Here is an 8160-nt window from a genome sequence, read left to right as displayed (position 1 = left end):
TTGTATTACTATTTAGAAGACTTGCAGCCATTTCCAAGAGAATTTCCCAAAACCTAATACCTATAACACATATTTGCTTAGAGCCACTTTTTTTCCAAAAAGAATTGAATGGTTTTACGCTTGAGGGAATTTTTATTTTTTTCCTCTGAAGGAATATAAAACAAATGACTGACCCAAAAACAACCTGATTCTACCCTGGACCTAAAACCAGGGCTAAGCCCTCACGTGGCTCCTTGAAGCTGTATGGACCAAACAAATCCCCTCACAATGCAGAGCAATCACATAAAACAAAATTGTGTCCACATATACAAAGATGGACCAACACACACAGACACACAGTGACATAATCCTATCCATGTTGTGACAGCCATTTAAATGGAGCTGGGTTTAGCAATTATTGCTCATGCTTGTGCTCCAATCCTTGTCTTCAATGACACATAAATTAGATTTTTGACATCTGCATCAAAGTCCATTAAGAGAGTGGCTGCATGTGTGTGAGGAGGGAAGGAGAGATTGAGAGCTGTGCTGAAGAGCCAGACACCAAACATCAATTTCTTTTCTTTTTTTTTATTGTTTAACTTAATCAATTTTGTATAATTGTCGCCTTTCATTTTCTAATTAGTTTTATGTTATGAGGTGTGGAAGGGGGTCATACTGCTTTTTTTCATATTTAAGACCTTGACAAATATTGTGGTCCTGCATGAGAAATGATTGGTGAATGATTAAAGATCTACAATTAACATGTTTACGACATTTGCTGTTCAATGGCGATGCTCCTGCACCTTTTACTTAGTCAATTTCAGGGTATCTAAAGCGTCACTTTGCTGCATCCTGCACTTAGTGACGCACGTTAAGATTGTGAGTGGTTTAAAAAAAATTTGAATCAGCCAAAAAATTAATTTACCCCTAAAGCAGAAGTTATGACTGCAGCCAGATTATTTCTCAGCACTGACATTTGCACAGTTTTACCTTTTGTGTGTCTAGTATTTTTGCCTCCTCAATTTAGTGTATTCCTAAAACTTTGATGATAGTTTTTGCTCTGATCTGTTTCCCTTACGTCTCCTCTGTGAATACAACAAATGTTTGTATTTTTTCACTTTACTTACTTCCTGCCTGGTGACTTCCTGCACGTTCCTTATGGATTTTCTATTTTCTTTGTCATTACAAACTGCTCAGAACTGCTCCATTTGGCTTGTCTGGTCACTGCAGCCAGTTTTAGTTAAAGTTGTATTCCTTATTGTCCTTTACAGTAAATTTTGATTAAAGTATCTTTTATCATCTCCACCATTCTTTAGGTTCTGCATTAAGGACCCCTTCCCAAGAACTCAGTGTTCATATTATTGTTTTTTATTGTGTCATGTTTTCTCTTGTTTTTGCAGTACTTCAGTATGCCTCTCAAATTTAGATGTCCTGTTGTTATTGGTCTGCAGTAATTGCATTGTCCTTGGAGTTTGAGTCTGACCAATACAATTATGCCAGCATATTTCATCTGTGCAGAAAAACGGAATAACTTGAAACTGTGTAGGCCTTCGTAGTAGTTATATCATACTATACATGAAATATAAATATAGTTACACATATCATATTTTCGATGCCTAAGTCTAACATCCTGGTGAGTAAAAGTGAGGGATAACAGTAAATGAAAATGAATGGAAAGTGTAAAACAGAATAAATCCAGGTTCTTGAATTACTGCCACATCCTCTGTCCCTCTATTATTCTTTCATGAAGCCAGTCCTTCATGTAATGAAATAAAATAGAATACAAAATCATGGCTTTCACGAAACAGATTACATTTTGTGAAAGAAATGTTCTGCAGCAGTGAATCAGGGAGACAATAACTGAAAGAAAAGGACAAATTCACACCTACCTATATGGTCTGAAAAGACTTGAAATATTTCACCTTTTAATTGTCAATGTGAGGCTCTTATACTAAAAACAAAAGAGCTGCATGTATAAGTAGTGTGACAAAGGCCTGATCCTCTCCTCTGGAGCACATTGGTCTTGCATAAAAAAAACCTTAAGCTGAAACAAACCTGAAACGAGCAAAGCAAAGAGCCAGCAAGTGAAGTTATCTCCTGTCTCATCTTAAATCCACCTCAGTTCTGCTACCTGACCTGGCAATTGTGCTGTTGTGGCTAACCTCTGAGCCAACAACTTTAAGAAATAGATTTCCAGCAGACCTCAGATTAAACCCACCTGCCTCTCCGACTTCATTCTGTAGCATCAGCACCCAACACAGCAGCATCTTAGATACAGTGAAGGTGTGTATGTGCATGTTTGTATTCCATTTAGAGGTGTACCCTTCAAAGATGGCATAGGTGCATACGAGCCCATTATTCAGAGGCCAATCATTGACAAAGAGAGGCAGACAGAGCTGTTTCCCCCCCTGTGTAATCTCCAGATGTGATCATGAAGAGTGACCAAAGAGATGAAACTGGATAGGTGGAGGAAGAGAAAGGGGAGGGGGGAGCAGCAGACGTATGATAGAGGATAACAGAGATGATTAAGGTCAGTCATAAATAAGGGACACAAGACTTTTGCTGTCTGTTAAATCGGCAGAGGAAAATACTGTTAAAGACCATTTCAGGCTGCAGTCAGAGATCAATAAGCATTTCATCTGCTTTGCCAGACAAATCCTGATGAATGTATACTGTATTACACCTACATGCATTGTCTGAGAACATATGCTACACGTTACAACTGAAATATGTTTGATTGTATTTATTGTATTCAAATTCATGGCTGATTAAAAAAAAGAGAGAAATATTCAGATTTGTAAGGTTTTCGCTGCAAAAGAAAATGGAACCAGATTAGAAAAATGCTTGACAAGTTTAAATACGTACAATTCAACACAATACAGAAGAACAGCAGAAAAAAAACTGGCCATAAGTAGTTGACATTATCCGATTCTATTTGATTCTTTTTTAAATTTGATTCGATTCTCTTTTCTATTCTTTTATATTTCAGCGCAGTAATGAGCCTCTTGTTCCTCGATTCTTCTTGGTGAGTGTCAGCAGTTTGATCTGTTTCCTGTTGCCCTCCATCTCCCCATCATCCTCCGCAGGACATTCCTTTAGGATTTATACCTGCCATTTCAGCTCTGTGATCGATATTTATGAACTACATTAGTGCATTATAGAATGTGTAGCCGCCTTGCTGTTGAGTCAGGCTGTCATCAATCCTTTCCCCTGACCCTCTGAGCCTCTGAGACAGAGTTGAGGAACAGACACATAGACATGGTCCAAACCCTTTAAAGGGATTTAAAGAGGGATCAAGGATCACTCTGCAATGTACCTGCTGGAGGAATAAATATCTCCTCAAGTCTGTTCCCTGCTGACAGATCAGAGTGCCTTCTGCTGCTAGCTAGTGGCCAAAATAAGATACTGCAGAGTTTAGTGTTTCCCTCAGCAATTGTAGGGGTTCGAAGGTTCTGGACAAGCTGCTGGAGAAAGGATTCATTTCCAAGTCTAAAATCTTCAATCATATGCAGATTGGTTAATGTCAAGGCCAGAGAAAAAAATTAATCGACATCTAATGAGGATATAATTACATCACTGTGATCATCAAGCAACAGTTTGTTCTAAAAATGTCACCAGATATCTGATAAAAGAGACATAACATGACGAGATAGACTGTTTAGACACTTGCCTTGAGGATGCTGAGAAGACTTTCAAGGGTTATTGATTAAAATCTTCCAAACACATTTGAATCTGATTAGAAATGCCTTGCAGCTATGATGAGCATATTATCTCTGATGGCAAAAAAAAACAACAATAAAGTAAAGATAATAAAACTAAAGTAGATTGGAGCTGTAAGCAAATTGTTATGGTGTATGAAGTGCAAGGTGTTCTCCATTTGTTTGTTAAAGGCATTAGAAGGAGCGTTCTTGGCAAAAAACATGTCAAAGAGAGATGGCTGTCTAATTAGTAGCAAGGACTTTAATCAGATAGCTGTGATTAGAGCAGTGAAGGGATTTAATTAGTTGCTAGTGGCTGAAACCAACCACAGCATGACCAAGCAGATTATTTAGTATAGTATAGTGGACACTGAAAGGGAAGCAAGCAGGAACTCTGTGGCGTTAATGGATCTGGAGCAAGAGAGAATAGGAAGAAGCAGCGTGAACAGTGGTGATGATGAGGGAGGGATGCATTTGAGCACAAGTATGCTGAAGGGCTGTATGGGGTCACAGAGTGTAGCGTGACTGGCATATCTGTGCAAGCTGTGGGAGAAAAGGGGATGCTGAAAGCTTTTAAAAAGGGGTTATCGTAGGGGTTGAGGTCGAGCAGCGCATTAGATAGAGCATAAGAAAAAGGGATTTATGGGAAGAAGGCTCTGTAGTTTGGTTTAAGGATAAGTAAAAAACGATAACATTTGAGGATGCATACAAAATATATTTCTAAAAAATGAAGACACGTGACACATCCAAGCAGTTTCAGCAGTATTATGACTACAGTCTTTCTCTTGCAGTCACCAAGTGAAATAAACGTGTCAAAATAAGTGCATCAAAAATCCGTATTGTTGTACTCGCTATGAATCTATTGTATTTTACTGTATTCCAATGTTAAATGACTGGGTAAAACAATAATTTAGTGTCATCAGTCAAAATTTTACCAATACAATCAGTCGTTTCAGGAGTGCTACATCGTTTTACTCAAGAAAATGTACCGTTACCATAGTGAAATCAGGTCAAATAACAATAGTAGCATTTTAATTTGATTAAAAGCTACTTTTATGGTGGCAAATTGCAGACAAATGCTTCTGATGCAGTGGGGTAAGATAAGGACACAAACATCCATCCATTTTCTGTACCCGCTTAATTCAATTCAGGGTCACAGAGGAGCTGGAGCCTATCCCAGCAGTTATTGGGCAAAAGGCGGGTACATCCTGAACAGGTCCTCTGTTCATAACAGGGCCAACATAGAGACAAACAAGACAAACAAATCATGCCCGCTATGGAAAAAGAAATACTCAAATTCAGTATCTTTAATTTGAAAAGCTTTTTCCTCTGGGATTTTAGGGATAAAGTTATTATTCTGTTGCTACAGTTATTACCTGCGTCTGTCTGTGTTTGTAAGATGAGTTTCTGTATATCAATGTTTTGGGAACCAGAGCAAACACTTCATGTTGTGGTTGGTGTGTGTCTTGAACTTGTGGGTGAATTTGTCTCTTTTGAATCTTTTGAACGTAATAATATTCTTCCGAGCTCCTTCAGATGAACAGGAATCAAAGGATTAAATCTGTACTGAGATGTCACCGTGTGTCTATTTTTCCAACTTGAGCAGTCGCTTCTCTGTGAATTAACAACTCACCTTGTTGTCTTTAAATAGAACATATAGCAAACCAAAAAAAAGCATATTTAAGTAAGAGTCGGATTACAGTAAGAAAAAAAAGAAGAAAAAAATCTCATTGCACTTGGAGGACTGAGTTTTTTTTTTAATCAGAGCAAAAAACAGCTGCCTGTTGTGGCGAATAATTAAACAGTGAAGTTTCAGTTTGTTAAATTAAAACACTGCATCAAAAAGCTCAGTGGAGTTAAGAGGAGATCAAAACTGTACCACATAGTTACTATACTTACCAACCACAATGTTAACCCTAATCCATGGTTTAAGGTGGTACTAAATTTGCGTCTGATCAATAGCGCTGACTAAAGATTACGCTAGCTCTAACATAAGCAGGTTGTTTATAAATGGACATCAGGTCAGTGTTAATGCTAAATAGGTCATATTGCAGCTGGAATTTTTATTTGTCATATCAGAAAAAAGTTGATCTAATCACGTTAACGATAGCTCTGCAACAGCAATTTAGACAATCAAGCAACAGTTTGTGTAATTGGTAACACATGGTAACACGTGTGTGGGACAAGAAACAAAACAGAAGGGAGGCTGAGATAAAGAGACCTGTAAACACGAAAGGTACAGATAAGGGTGGCATCCAACGTGAAATAACAAGTTCCGTTCAGCCAAGAGGAAACAGAACGTGTGCGGGGTTGACGTGGATGAGGCTGGACAGTCCCTTCTGACACACACTCGAGCTGCTTTTGTCTTTTTCCTTTTGGCTGAAAGCAACTATCTGGATTTCACTGCACTTACAGACAAGCAATATTGTATTTATTTCTGATGACAGTTACATTTTCTTTGATAATTTGGTGGTGAGTTTGTATATTATTGCTCGTAGGCAACAGAAAATAATGAATTTATTATAAACTGCAAAACCAAATGGGCAAGGGTTTCCCATCTATTAGGATGAATATTTTTACAGTCTTCTTTATTTTATCGGTAGTTGATGTAAAGGGAAATTTTTCATTCTGATCACACCTGTATGAACTGCTGTAACGCAGACGACCTGCATATCACGATTGAGTTGCCAGTATCAACAGGCATGTTGTCAAAAACCACATGTTGGTCCATCTCACTGCACATCTCATCACCTGATGGATGACTGTAAACTCCTCATTATAGAAATGAGAAAAGTCTTTGCACAGACTACAGCAGTGAGGCGTTGACATCAGGATTCAATGTTTCTTTTTTCTTCAGAAAGAAAGAAAGGTCACATCGTGATAAAACAGTAAGAGGACATTTTCCCTGTTTGCTGCTCTTTTGGAGAGTAAACAATGCTGAGGTGTCACTTCGGCTTGAAGCTGCACCCGAACACCAGCAAACTGTTCGTGACACTAACTGGCAAAGTGTATTCCACATTAACCTGACTAATTCCTGCATGTGATCCTGTTGTTATGCTTATTTCCATGATCTGACTCTCTTTCTGTGCTGGATAACAAACTGAATTTAGACAGACAACCTGCTGTGTGCATACTATATGCACTCAAAAGTAGTTACCTGCACTCACTTCAAACTTAAGCATCCACAAACACATATAAAAATGTACTTTCACGTAGGAAACTTCTTTGAAATGATTGCCCACATTTCTGTAAGACAGAGTGAGAGTGAGAGTGCTTTGTACTTTATTCACAGGACTTGAAAGAGAGTGCAAAGCCTGTGGTATTCTTCATAAATAAGATATACATGATATTTTAAAGACTGATCAGGATGATCATCTGCATAAGAGTCTAGAAAACATTTAATCCAGAGACATTATTTTGACTGATGCTGACACTTTTTGTCACTACGATTTTTTTATCCAGGTAAAGTCAGTATTTTTTTTTTTATATTATCAAAATTCTTTTCAATGTGAAACATCTTTTCTCTCTGGCCATAAAGTCTGAAAATTCTGAATAAAAGGCTACATATGACTCATTATGTTAGTTAAAACACAGTTATTAGTCATTTTAAGGAATCTAGTTAAAAGAATAACAAAAATTAAAGTTAAACGCTGATTTTGAAAAGCCAAGTAGATTTTAGATGCCTACAACAGTCCCACATGCAGCATATCTGGGAATATTCTCACTGTTTTAAGCTGCTACAGACAAACTGGAAAAGAAAAAGAAGAAGTTAAAGATTTATTCATATGAAAAAGAGAGAGAAACAACAAGAGAGAATAAGTTAAAGAAAAAGAACGATCTGTTTCTCCCCATTTCAGGCCGGTGGGTGGAGACTCCTCCTCAGCTTTTCTCTCCCTCATGCTAATTCAGAAAAATACATTTTCGAAAACAGATTCACTGTCACAATGAAGCACATCAAGCCAGAGTTTAGTTCTGCCCGTCTTTTCTTCTCTTCATGTCTTGTCAACCGTGGAGCTTTTAAACACTTCATGGTCAGCTGATCTGAGTGCACTATCTGTGCCACTTTAATTTCACTGATCACCGTCTCTCTGCATTTCTCTCACCCATCTCATCCCTCCCTTGATGGACCTTGCCTTCTTTCTCTCTTTTATTCTTTCAGTCTCCTTTTAGACCACAAGGGCACTTAATCATGACAGTTTCCCCCCTGCAAATCCCAACAACCCTCTTGGTGGTCTTCGCTGCCCAGTTATAAAACTAATTGAGCCGAAAATTGAGGGCTGAGCAGTTTAACTTATCATCAACCTCTTGGCTTCTGACCTGCCCACTTCCAGCATGCAAGTGGGACGATTTCCACTCTTCCCAGATACACACACCAAAGCATGACCACACAGTTCTTGGAGTGTTTACTTGAAATAAGTCCATGTGTTTCCTCAGTTTAGAAGCATGCATAATTGCAGTGTTTGCCAGGTAAGGGCTTTAGGTT

The sequence above is a fragment of the Leuresthes tenuis genome, unplaced genomic scaffold (assembly GCF_036924035.1).
Source record: "Leuresthes tenuis unplaced genomic scaffold, fLeuTen1.0.hap1 SCAF_11, whole genome shotgun sequence".
Taxonomy (NCBI): domain Eukaryota; kingdom Metazoa; phylum Chordata; class Actinopteri; order Atheriniformes; family Atherinopsidae; genus Leuresthes; species Leuresthes tenuis.
This window is presented reverse-complemented; position numbering follows the sequence as displayed.